Here is a 13,964-nt window from a genome sequence, read left to right as displayed (position 1 = left end):
GGAAACACCCTGAGGAACCATGGGATATGTGGTCTTGACTTCAAAGTGCTATCAGCATTTATAAGTGGTGGAAATGAGAAGATATTCCTACACACTAAAGAATAAATAAGAAAATATGGAGAAAGAAAAACCTACATTTTTGTTCCGTATTTGTTATCTATTTCTTTATTTCCCTTTAATTTTCTCTATAGAGGCAGAATGTTATTTGTTTTCCATTTTTTAGGCTTGGCTAAAGAAAGATAATTGGTTTACCTGTGGCTTTGAAGACAAACAAGTCATGGGAGAAGGAAGGAATGAAGCTCATGTCAGCAGAGAAGATGATACCTGAAACCTAAAGGAGACAGGGCAGAGAAACTGCCCGCATAAGTTCATCAGTGCAAGGCACAGCTGTAGACCAAACACGCTCTGTCTTTAAAATTATGAAAGGGAACAAGTCACAACTATAGGCAGCCTTTTCCATTCTGCCTCTATTACCTCATACCTATGCCCAAGATTATTTTTTCCTTTTCTTAAGCAAAACCAAAAATCACATCTAGGTTTGCTTCTCCCTTCCACTGGAACATCTTGCATCCCCTCACTACCCTCACTACACAACCAGTGCCTCTGCTTCCTTCTACCCTCAAAATTCCTTGCAGGATGATGACTCTGTGTCAGCCATGGGCACATCCTTCAGCACTTGCCCAGGGAGGACACTCTCTACACTGCTGCAGTTTGGCAGCCAGAGGTGGATTACAACGTCAGTCAAACGGAAAGGTCCTGCATTGCTCACAGACTGCCATGTCACCTGTAGCGACACGTACCTCTCCTGTGTCTGTCACTCCACAGTAACTACTCCTGCAGGTGCTCCTACACACCGCTAACTGCCTGACTTAACTTGGCCTTCACTTCTCTACCTGCAGCTGCATCACCAAGTTCCCCTTGCAGCAGAGCCTGAGCAGTGACAAAGGCAGTTAATTCCGCATACATCACAGACTGTGCATTCCATTTGACTTGTACCTCATTTTTTACCCAGCTGTGAAGAACACCAGCAGTTACCAAACTGAAGATAAAAGCTATGTTTTCTTATATTGTTTTGTAAGACCATTCCATAACCAGAGAGAACACCACCTATGTCTGGAGAAAAGGCTAGGGAAAGAAGAAAGTAAATATGAGAAAATGAGGAAAAGAGGAAAAATAGGAACTGTCATATAATCTCTGGGCATTGGGAGTTTGGGTCTGAAGAGAAAGAGAGAGAGGCAGGGAGAGAGAAAGAGAAGCTGAAACTTAGAAATGAATGACCAGTTTAGCAACTGACATTTGTTAATTTGCAATATTTGACAAGACCAAAAACAAGATAGGGGAAAAAACACAAACCACCCCAAAAAGAGAAGGATTCAGTAAGGCAGTCTTTTGAGCTTAGTCAGGTAACTCAGAATGCTATGGATCAGATTTAGAGCTTTTGGATTAAAATAGTTTTATTGGAGTTCAGAGCCGAGTCAGCTTTTTAGCTCAGAAGGAAATTTTCAACCAGGAAATTTGTAATTGCGACCTTTAGTATCAGTCACGAGGAGGAGCTGGGATTGTTTTCATGTTTTCTAAATTGCACGGGAAGTCAGCAGAAGGAAGGGCTGACTACTCCACCTGGGTGAAACTAGTGGAACCAGCAACACAGAAGCCACAGGTAATGATGAGGTTTGAAACTGCTACATTCTTTATCACCTTTTTATGTCATAGGATTACTGCACTAGAAAAGTAATTTTATGAGCTAGCCTGCAATTGCTTTATCAAGCCATGACGAATAATCCAGTTATTTCCAGGTTTCATATAGATGGCTGCAGCTTTCACATTAAGATACAATCAACTTGTGTTAATTTAAAAAATAGTTTTAAAGTTATAGCCAGTTTTATCAAACCCTCTCTCTATTTTCACAGTATAGATTCCACTCACCTATTTTGTCAGGTTCAGAAAATTTAGTTCCATATCCAGTCAAACTTGATTCATTCTGAGAAGGCTAAGCAACTATATATTTAGCTCTCTGGTTTTATTTTGTCAGCACCTATGCTACTTACTTTTAATCCTTCTACTGCACTGTCCATTTTCCTAGAGAACTGAAATTCAGTGATTTTACCATTACCTTTAAGCACCAAAGGAAAAATGCTATTAAGCCCAAAGAGGATGAAATACAGCCTTAGGGAAATCAGCAATATCAGATTTTCACTCAGCATGAGAAATTATATGGGTTCTGGTCTTTGCACCTTGACAAATAAATAGTAGAAATAGAGGACGTAGAGACAGAGCAGCTAATAGCTTGCAGCAGTTGACTTGAAAGCAGAGACCAAAAAGTCTAGGACTTACCTATGTGGACAGAAGATCAAGGGGAAATACAATCAGGATTCCCAAAATTATGGAAGAACTATGAAAAATGAATGTAGAAATTCTTTCACAAAACCCCTGCAATTTTCAGGACATTAGGAGGCACTAAAACACAAATGAACACAAATGAAAACACAAAACAAAGTACTTAGCAGGCAGTACAATTCCTGACCTTGCCACCACAGGAGATGGCAAGGTCAGAGCATAGGCTCAGAAAGGGATTATACAAATTCACAGACAAATTCATAGGTTTGCAAGTGGTTACTATCCAACAATTACTGGTAGGCTGCACACCAATATCCAAATATAACAAATGCAGGTGTGGGGGAGCGCAAGGAGAATGCATCACTGCAAATGTCTTGGCTCCTGTGCACTCACTATAGGGTGCCTCCTGTGGCAAGGGCTGGAGCTACAAAGCTCCTGTGATCCAGCAAGGCATTTCTGCTTACTTAGATGACCTTAAGAAACAGTCATTTGATGTAACTATTCACTTAGGAAATGTTATATGACCTGTATGCCAAAAACTTCAAGACAGCTCCACAAAGGTCAGATTATTTGTGAAACATGCAGTCATATTAAGATGGTAGAGGAGAGATGTGTGAAAATATCAGAATGCATTAACCTGCATTAACCTCTATATTTCATATAGAGTAGAAGCAGATAAATTTAAACTCACAGTGTTTATGCATTTCATTTGGAAGAAGTGATCAACAGTGTTACTCATTTATCTGGACTACAGTCCAGTTAGCATTGGTACATGAGCAGCGAGTTTTTCGCAATTCAAGAATTCCTCCACCTGCAGTAGTCATTGAAAATAAGTGCTTATGCAGAAAAGCATTACTGTGTCAAAGCAAGATGCAAACTTTGAGATTGAGGATTCTATGGTATTATTTTTTTTTAGTCATAAACATTGAGAAAACCATCACCATCCTTCCAGTGAGTAAAGAGCCTAGCAAGTTCCCTGTACAAAAGCCCTTCTTTCAAGAAAGGTTCTCCTAAAACCACAAGGAGCATAGCATCTAAAGTACTGCACCTTGAACTTTTCAAGATATATTACAAACACAGCTGCACAAACTCTAGTGCATGAAAAAGAATTTTACCCATTTAGCGCACAAATAATCATTTAAAAGCCCCTTTGGTGTAATTTTTTGTTTCAGTCAGAACTTAAATTTCAGTTACAACTACTCAGATACCTATTTTATGGCAATCCACTTTTCAAAGTTTGAATCTACTTTACTTCCATTGAAAAAGATGTTTTTAAAATGAAACATCTGGCTAAAAGAGGAGAAGTTTTGGCATTCCTGGGCTTTAAAAAACTTACATATATAAACCTATGGTGACACACACATCAAGAGAAAAAAAGAGGTAAGGAGAGAACTGTCATGGGCTTAATCCTGCCAGGGGGACAATTGTTTTTCTTCTGAAATAGAAGTATTACAGCAGCTTTTAGAAGCTTTCAAAGGTACAACTTGATCAGAGAACATAAAACCCTGATTGACATCTACATGAATTTCCATGCAATGTATTTATTTTCCATACACTGCTGCATTCTATTGTTATGAATGGGAAATACTTACGAAAGATTCTTCTTTGAATACTTTGTCGTTCTGATTAGACCATGAACATGTTGACAAGTTTATCAACAAGATTTTGTCTGTGTAAAAGTAAAGAGAGTTTTTTTCATGCACAGAAAATTACTCAGGTTTCATGATATCTTCTGTCCTTGGGTTCTCAGAGATGGAAGTAGAGAAGGGCCTTTAACAAAGGTACTTAAAGTAAGTTACAAACACAAGTTAAACTGGGAATTTAAAATATTTTCTTTATTGGAAAGTACAAACCTCTTGTCAATCTAAATGCATTAAGTGGAATAAGTATGCCATTTGTACTAATAATTGGTGTGAAAATGAGTGTTCTAGAAAGATAAATTATGACAATGAAATTTGGAATACATGATGACACTGTAAAGCATCTTCAAGCTCTGCACTCTGATTCGCTAATCTTTCAGCAGGATAATGACAGATGACTTTTATGCAGCTTTAATGCCTTCACTTGCAAAACTATAAGGATTGGTAAATTTTGTGGCTTTCCAGAAAGGGTAGTTTTCCCTACAGCATGAAGATTCAACCTACTACAGTGAAAATATGTTAAGGCATCACCAATTTAATCACAATAAAAAATAAAATCTGGTGCAATTTCTACACACTCCTTACAAAACTGCCATTCAAGCACTGATCAAACAAAAATAACTTAGGATGAAGTAAAAAATTATGAAGCTTCTCCATAAGCTTCATTTGGGTCATACCATCAGCTTCAGCCACAGGAAAGTGAACTACCCTTCTACTAAAGGGATGGTGATCCATAGTAACACCTGTTAGTTGTTCTCGTTCCATGTCACTATTTGTTCCAGAATATGGCTCTTCTGCTAGTTAGAAATCTAAGCTGCAGCTCATATTTCCTCAAGAACAGTTTATATCAATTTGTTTGTCTTCAACTGTTGTCTTTTAAAAAGCACTGCTTTTCTGATATTTTCTCCCATGGATATAAATCACAGCTCAAATTTCATTTTGCTAGGCTAAATAAACTATGGCAAATTTAGTTTCCTCTTATAGAAAAGCTTATTATTCCCATGATCCCAGCAACTCTTTTGTGGACTTATTGAATCTTAATTTGCCCTTTTTTCAACATGAAAAATTGGAGTTATACATGGCACTCAGATATAGCTTCATCATGCCTTGTCAGGCAAAATTACTTACTGATTTGAGCTGGGAAGACATGATCAATCACAAATTCCATTTGCCTTTTGTGCCTGAAACATAGTGCCGGCTACCAGCTATCCAGTGAACTCCTAATACTTAGGTATGTCCCTTCTTCCACTGTTTCCAACCACAAGCTCCTGTTTATATCAGAGCTTATCAGAGATCCCAAAGTGCATGATCTCGCACTTCAGTCCATGAACTTCCAGCCTGCTTCTATTAGTCCAAACTTTGAGGTCATTCATTTCTTCCTGTAAGTAATTTCTGCCCATTCTGCATCAGCAATAGGTACCGACTGGATATCATGAAAAAATTTCCTCAACACCATCTTTTTATGCCAAAGTTACTAACAAAAGTCTAAAATATATCTGTCACCCTGACTGATCACGACAGAGCTTTGTAACCTGCCTGCCCAGTAAATTCCCTCTCAACAGCACCCACTCTCCCCTTTGAGGCACTTCCTTACCCACAGTGCCTGGATGAATCCCCACCTCCTGCAGCCTAACGCTGGGAGTCCCCTGTTGATCCTGACCAAATGTTCTGCTGCAAAATATCTAGAACAGAAATTCTTTTTCTAGATACATTATTGTTTTAAATATCACTTTACTAGGCTGTGATCTAACTTTGGTAAGCACATCTCACATGTCACTTTTAAAAATCTCAATCTATAATTATATTTTGTCTTGAACACTTGTTCTAAAGCCTTGAAAGCACATGACATTCCAGTCCTGGCTTTTTTTGTCAATGGAGTGGGGACAGAGTGTATTACACAGAGATTGTTTGGTACTTTCTAGCTGTAGATCATTTGCTTGATTGAAATCTTTCTAGAAAGAGATGAGAGATGTGAAAAAGTTTCTATGCAGTGAAAAATAATAAAATAACATTTTTCTCCCAAAATCAAGGAATTGTTTTGGATTCTGTGCTGAGATCATTTTGTGTCTGCATAGATAATAAATAAATACATTGTAATCACTGTGGATTTATAAGGTAACTAAAGTTATTTGGGCTTTTACAGAAAGCAAGTCTGGGAAAATAAGCTGGCAATTTTTTGATGTGTCACATTCCCAACTAAAACAAGCTTAAATATCATTTTCCTTATTCAGCAATACTTGGGGAGAGAAAAAAAAAAGCACCAACCACAGCTGGCATTTAACCCATAGTCTGTGGGTAGCTATATTACATGCTCACTTTGCAGGATTCAGACAGAGCACTCACAGGCTGGTTACAACAATGGCAAAGCAAATCCTACACCCTTGGCATTCAATTCTCTTCCTGCTTATTTTTCTGTCTTAAATGAATGTTCTAAATCCTACACCACTAGCAACAATTTGCTGATTTTGTGTCATATTTATGAACACAATACAATCATCAGAGAGTTTTTCCAGATGAGGCACCACAGAAATAAATCTCACATTTTATTTTGCTCAGTTTTTCCTGAAGGGAAAGGTTCTTGATGTGGCATCTTAATTTGGGTATCTATTGACTAGTGCAGCAAATGGTCTCTAATCCAAGATCCCAGCTATTTCCTCTACAGATATAAAAACTTTTTGGAGCTTCTAAAGAAAAAAACTAAATTTCAAAATCTTAGGAAACAATACCATTATATTTCCTTACATGGATCTTACGAGGTCAATTCACCCTGGCACATCACCTCAAGAATGCTGTGTTTTACTGAAGTGATTTTAAAACTCTTGTTAAATTATGTGTTGTTTTTTCCTCATCAAGGCTTTTCCCACCACAAGAACAGACTACTGTTCTACTAATGCTGTGAATTTAGTCCTAAGTCCGCACTTATCTACAGCTTTGGCTATAAAAGAACATAGGGACCTGTTTTAGGGCCCCTAGCAAGTTGCTATACAAAAAATATGTACCTCAGGCTTCATGCCATTTGATTGTCAGCTTTTTGTCATTTCATCTGTACATTTATTTAGGTAGACTTACTTAAGTGAAATAGATACAATATGTTCCTTTTCTATTTTTAAGTTCTCCAAAGGACTCTAGATCTCATCTTTGTACCTAAGCTATGCAGAGATAGAGGCACAAGGGAAGGAGACACAAGGAACCCCAGCCATTTCAGTTATGAATTCACAGCTTTTAAGTGTTCAATAAATTAAATTTTACCTTCCTCCAAATATAACCTACTGAAAGCAGCCAGATCTTTCACATACAGTGAAAATAAATTTTTGGCTGACTTAGCAGGAAAAACTCAACAAATGGAGTGAACAGAATAAAAACTTTTGTAACAATATTGGCAGCCTACACATTCAAAGCTGACAAAAAGATATTCTTAAGAGAGAAAAATTCTTCTGTCTTCTGTAGGGATGGTAATACATTTTTAAGGATAGCCAGGAACAGGGCCCAAAAAGCAATCCTTATTTGCTTGCTGAACACAGCATTTCCCTGTTACTAATGTTACAATCAGAGATACCAGTTTACTTAATAGACTTTAAATTATCTGAGTAATATAACTGAAAGCAGAACTACCACTTGAGGCCCACATGGGAGTAAGGATGTGGATCTTAATGTCTTAAGACCAAACAAGACAGGGGTCCTTCCTCCATGGACTGCCAAAGCCTGCGTGCACTGAACTGCACTGAAGCAGTTCAGGTGACACTACAGGCAAAGGAAGGTGACATACAAATAAAAAGAATTAGCAGCACAAGACCACTGCCGGTCGTAGTACTTCTACATTCTGTGTTTCAGTTCCATGGGTAAGGCAGCATGTCACTAGCAGGAGCTTAGCAGATTTAGTGAACATGGGTTGCCTTTCATTTCCCATGTTTGCCAGGCAGAAGATGCAGAGCACTTAAAAATGCCCATTTGCCCAGCTATGAGATTTTGCAAGGTTTTAAGAGTCAGGAACAATCTTGCGCAACAAGGACTACTCTGTGAAGTTCCCTGAAGTCTACAGCAAAATTCCCATTGACTTAAGCAGAGCCAGGACTTCCTATCAATTCCCCAGAGGTCAGCTGAGTTCTCAGTGCTGAGAACTGTAAGCTGTGTGGACTGCAGAGAGCAAGTAACACCAACCTTACAGATTGCACTCGCTCTTCTTGTGATGGTTTTTGCATGTGGTGGTTTCAGCTTTGTACGCATTAGAGATCAAGAAACTACCACAGCATTCTGGGTTTGTTGTATTTATTTCATGCAATAACAAAGCATGGTTATTTTCTGTTCTCTAACCAAAAGTGCTGCAGGGGTGGAAATTAAATAAAACTTCATCATTTATCTGGTTTTCCATCACCTAGCTCTTTTTAATTACCCCTTTATTGCAGATCAGTTACTAAAACTTCCCTGCTTCAAAACAGGTTTCAAACCTTGTCTCTCTAGCTTCAGTTACACATCATCCACAGAGCTTAAACTATTCTTGCCTTTCTAGTACATGTATGGAATCTGAAGACAAACCTGGATTTGGATGAATTGTTGTCACCATGGGGACAGTAGTTGACCATGGAAAGACACCGCAGTTCTTTGACAGTGCTGCTCCTGGCAGCGCCCACCATCAGAGCCTCCACAGCCACATGACAAAGAGGAGACTAAAATAATTTTCATGAAGAGAGACAGCCTGAGTTATGGGAAATTTTGCAAGTTTGGTTTGTTCAGGTTCTTGTGAATTTTTCCTGCAATTTGCCTGTATTCTATGTGTGCTTTTACAACTCCTAAATTTCACTTTGAGTTTCAGGTTCAAACAAGAATGTTAAAAGCTCAAATTGAAACACACTTGAAACCATCAGGTTTCACTTGCCAAACTGTAAGTGGGCTTCAACATTTCAAAGGTGCAAACTAAGGAACTCATGTGAAAATTGCAGCCGACAGCTTTATAGCTGAATGAAAGTAGTCAAGCTTTGTGTAGCTCTGTAAGAAACGTTCCTCGTAGTAGTTTGCTGGGTTTTACTCTTACTGTATGTGCAGGAACGGGCCCTTTACACTCACCTAAGATGTTGCAATACTCTAACATGCCAAATGACTTTTTCTTCAAATTGCTACTTAAAATCTCTCCTCCTTACTTTCTCTGGAGCTGAACCCAAGAACTTTGGGCAATGAACTTCTATAATAATTCCCCCAAAATCTCTTTCCCTGTTTTAGAACTAAGGGGATCCTTGCTCATGGTTATGCACCATCTGTCATTATCTACGAGGACTAAAATGCCAAGGATGGCTTTTGGCTGTCAACTCTGCCCCTCTGAACAGTGTGTTACAGGATGTCTCGTTCAGCATTTGCAGTCACAGGAGAGAGGAGATTCTTTCGTTCAGAGCAGGGAATAGCCTCCACAGCTGCAGAGCACAGGAGACCCAGGGAACTTCCTAAGACCAGCAGCTGTGGAAGCAAATTTTGGCTGGAATGGTCCGTTATTATTGATGCACATAAGGCCTCAAAATCAGTGTCAGGAAATTGTGCACATGAAGAAAGGTCTTATTTTTCATATTTGGTATGAAACTGTGTAATAGTTAAACCTTGCTTTGATGTTATGTTCAGCATTGTTAGTATTAAAAAATTATGTGGGCTCTTCCAGTCAAGTCATATTTAAATAAAAACTCAGCCCCACCTCCCTTTTCATCTAAGCCAGTCCACCAGTGCAGCAATCATGACTTGAAAAAGTTGTTACAAGCACGATGTTAAACTAAGTCAGCATCTCTTCTTTTATACTGCACTGTTTATGAAGTTAGAAACATTCATTTTTTACTTGGTGACTCCAATTCTGTACAATCCCAAAATGCCCAGCAGTATCGCTGTGTGCCCAGCCCTTTTGCAAAAGTTCATTTCTTAGAAGTTTCCTAGGAGACCTACATGAAGACAATGAAAACTAACCCAGTGTTCAGCACTACACTTTATTTAGTACTTCTGGCTCTGTCATTATGCACAACCCTGAAGATGGGGAGATTTCCTGTCACTCAGCTGCCAAATTGCTTGAGCCTTTGTGTAAACTCTGAGATAACTCATATTATTTTTGTACCTTGACTTAAATCCCTGTAACATAGAGACAACTCTTGCCTAACTTTGCACAGGTGTGTGTTTAGCTCATGGCCATGTGATATTCTCAGATGCAAATTCACAACATAATTAACAATACAGTAATCCCAGCAAGGGCTAAGAAGACATTTTTGCATATCATTCACACAGACAATAGACAAGATTTTTCTGTTCTCTTCCAGTTTCAGTCTGAGGTGAAGTGGCAAAGACTGACCCTCCAAATCTAATGTTCTGCAAAGCAGCAGCAGCAGATTCAGCATTCCCTACTTCATGCCCTGCAGAGCAAGCCAAAGCCTAAGAAACAGACTTGCTCAACAGCTGAGCAACGGAGGCAGAAACAGATCCATTCAGCAAGGGGAGCCAAAGGGGTCAGAGAGAGAGCCAAAGTCACCAGCTTCCTCCTGCTGGCTATGCAACTAAGAAAGAGCCCCAGAACAATGGAGAGAGCAGAACAGCATTACACTGGGGTCATTTGGTTTAGTTCCCAAATCGCTGCTAACAGATGCCCTGAGGGAAATTTTCTGTGCATTGCTGCTGCCTCATCACCCTGGAGCCATGTACCCTATGCTCAGTTTGGCAAACTGCTTCTCCTTGTCTGCTTCATCTACCCAGGCTGAGATCCAGACATCCATGGGCCTATGTGGGGGGGCAAAACTCCACTGGCTCCCCTGTGTTTTGGATCCATCCCTAGAACTAGTAATTATTCCTTTGGCAGTGCTGGTCTGCCAGAGAGCATCTCCCAGCCCACTCCAGTGAAGTCATGAAAAAAGTGCAGTTATGAAAATGTTTGATACAGAATGGATCAACTGAGAAGCAGAAAATTATCAAAGTCCACTTGATAAGGCCAGGAATGGAGGATTGTGAGGTGGGAGAGGTCATTAAAGAAAAGAACATCAAAAGGAACAGATCATGGGAAAGGACAGATAGTTTGGGGAACAATATATAAGGAACAGTATAATATAGTGGCCCCCAACCTACAGATTGAAGGCAATGCACAGTAAAGCTGCATGTGACAGAGGAAATGAAAAGTTTCTGAAGATGGTTTGGAAAACAAATTACCATGTTGCTAAAAGTGTGGTAATTGCAAGTGTTGTTGACAACAACCCAGACTGAGGAGCACAGCTCTTTATCTCCCTTTACTAAATTAAAATCACTCCACCTGATCCCCCTCCAAATTTGGTGGGGGGACTGCAGGGGTGTGTGGAAATAAGTATCTCCAGTTAGAGAAGTTTGGCTCTGGAGTTGGCCAGCTCTAGCTGGGTACAGCATATGTGGACACATCCTGCAGTCTAGATAAAACAGTCACAGCCTATTTTCCTAGAAACAAGCAAATGCCACACAAAATGTCCCCAGCACTGCTTGTGACTGAATTGGCCTCTAATTCTTAGTGCTGCTCATTTTGGTGCTCTTACAAATAAGATGGTGACAGACATAGGAAAGTGGCCAATGCCACTTTCTGGGCTGATCCTGTCTCAGAGTACGATTTTCCAAAAGTACAGTTCTGCCACACTTGACAAGTACCCAATATTCCACAAGAAAACCTTAAAGATTCCTTCTGGAGATCAGATGAAAGAAAATGCCCCTCCTGTGAGAATCAGAAGAAAATGAAATTTCTTCATTTCTAACCAAATAAACACTGGATTGTTTATCTTCTTGTCCCCATTTCATGTACATGGCAATTTTGAAATATTTCTGTTTATTTTATAATATGTAGCAAAATGAACGTTCCTTACACATTGAAATAAACAACCCTTTTCTCTGTCTGCCACACACAGACAAAATTCTACATACAAGAAACTTCCTTCCACATCCTTCCTTTGTGGTTGTGAACTCCTCTGGGGCTGACAACTCCCAGCAGATCCAACAGAACACTTGCCATTGCTTTCAGTCAGAATATGATTGCACCCTTTTCTTATAGCAGGCAGAGAGTTAATTGAACAGAGTTGAAGATCTATTGTAGGAGACAGGAGTAAATCAAATTATATGAAAATATTCCCACGGTTTTGATTTACTTCACAGAAAGAAGCAAAATATTAGACATCTTATATTTCTTCACATTTGCCTGGAGGGCAAATGTGAGGTAAATGCTCAGAAAATTCTAAAAATGTAGCAATAAGCCCCTTCTAAGTTGTCTATATATATATACATATATATATATATATATACTGAGAATACATTATTATTCTAAGATGCTAAACAGAAGTCTCTAAACCCAATTCAGAGGGCAACAGTTTCCACTGGTTTAGATGGGATAGTCCTTTGAATCCTTTGAATCTGAAATTGTGAACTAATAAAAATTGTAAACAGAAGGGCTCTCAAAGCCATGAACTGGGCAAGTTTGTAGTGCTGCTGACATCTACTGAGAGAAAGACAAATTGCAAAATTTGCAGAGGGATGAGCATCCCTTGGCCCTTATTTGTTGTTTGCTCTTCTAGTTTTCAGACGCATTTCATGCCTGCTTGCATATTTATTAATAATCTTGTATCAATACTCACTTGCTTCATTTAAGGTCAGTGAGTTACAGATATATTTTAGGAAATGCCAAGGAGGAAATAAAAGGGGCCTTCAGGAGATGGCTGTATCCCTTATATAAATGCTGCAGATTCATTCTTATAGTTGCAAATCTGAAGGCTCCGATTGACACACAGAGTCTGGTGTATCAGGATGCACGTCTAGCTCATACTGACCGCATGTAAAGCCCTCACACTGGGGCAGCTGAAGCCAAAATCCACACAGTACAAAACACTGGATTTAAGAAACCATGCTCCAAAAGTAATATTGAAAATATAGTATATTTTTTTTCCTATAGGAAGTGAATCATTTATCTAAACTATGGCAGGAATAAAAACATCACCACTATGAAAACTGTACTCAAAAAACCAAGTCAGAAATACTTTCTGATGTGTGTGTCTGTGTCACAGTGACATATGGCAGTGACACTATTCAGGCAATTCAAGAAAAAAATTTGCTGGTATCTTGTGCATTATAAAGCATATTCTTCCCCCTGCTGAACAAAGAAGAATTCATAGCCATCCATAGAGCCAGAGGACAATAACCACTATTACAGGTCTCATGTCTAGGGATTTCCTTCTACAACAGGAAAGGTATGTCTATCTCAGCTTGGGTAACAGCAGTTTGGGGGTTGGCGGGGAAGAAAACATAAAATTCAAATAAAGTTAGAGTGAGCCAAGGTGATAATGACTGAGGGCATGTATTTATCCACTTCGGGGGCAATTTTCTCATCACTGATGTTACATTGAACTTACAGGATTATAAATACAACCTCATTTGGCAAATAAATATTTGTAACACAGGGCAACATGATAAAGCAGCATAATTAATTTTATTTCTACAAGAGAAACCTCCACAGTCAAAATTAAATATCACATTACAAGATTTGATCTAACTTGTAAAATACCCCTGTGACCTTGACAGGGCCAGGATTTCAGTGTCTGCAAGAGCTTTTCACAGTTGTTTTCTGCAGATTTTGAAACAGATATAAACATAAGACCTTTGGCTCATGTATCTATTGTATAAAATATCTCCATCACTAATTTTTGGTCACACAGGACTAAATTCCAACTTTTTTAGGTGAGTAGGTTCAATGGATAAAGCTGCTACATGCTCAGCTCCCACTTAAATTCTACTCTGAAAATCACACATAGGTTAAAAACTGCAGCACAAGGTTGAAAAACCCTTTCCTGACTGTTCTCTCACTGAAGGATCTATGCTTCAGTTATCACCTTGAATTTTTCATCATACCTAAAGCTTGGCTTCTACATACGTTCTGACATCACATGGAAGGACTATACAGCTCAGCACTTTCAAGCAGGATTCCTGCAGTCATCACTAGTGTCTGGTCCAGAATACATTCCTATTGCTCACACT

General features: G+C 39.0%; 1 long non-coding RNA gene across 3 annotated transcripts in view; it reads right to left on the bottom strand.

Annotated features, from left to right (window-relative positions):
- The window catches only part of LOC111934167 (uncharacterized), a 101,810-nt gene that overhangs the window by 84,628 nt on the left and 3,218 nt on the right, over positions 1–13,964 (bottom strand). The window contains exons 2-5 of one of the 3 annotated variants that reach the window (XR_015275820.1): positions 3,930–4,006; positions 3,029–3,148; positions 2,335–2,457; positions 253–354 (exon numbers count right to left, since the gene is read on the bottom strand). This is a non-coding gene — a long non-coding RNA (uncharacterized LOC111934167). The remainder of the gene's footprint in view (positions 1–252; positions 355–2,334; positions 2,458–3,028; positions 3,149–3,929; positions 4,007–13,964) is intronic. The other 2 variants (XR_002867074.2, XR_002867076.2) reach the window with 2 other exon arrangements.

The sequence above is a fragment of the Cyanistes caeruleus genome, chromosome 13, assembly GCF_971803275.1.
Source record: "Cyanistes caeruleus chromosome 13, bCyaCae1.hap1.1, whole genome shotgun sequence".
NCBI lineage: Eukaryota > Metazoa > Chordata > Aves > Passeriformes > Paridae > Cyanistes > Cyanistes caeruleus.
The sequence above is the reverse complement of the archived record's forward strand: the minus strand, read 5'-3'. Positions and strand labels throughout refer to the sequence as shown.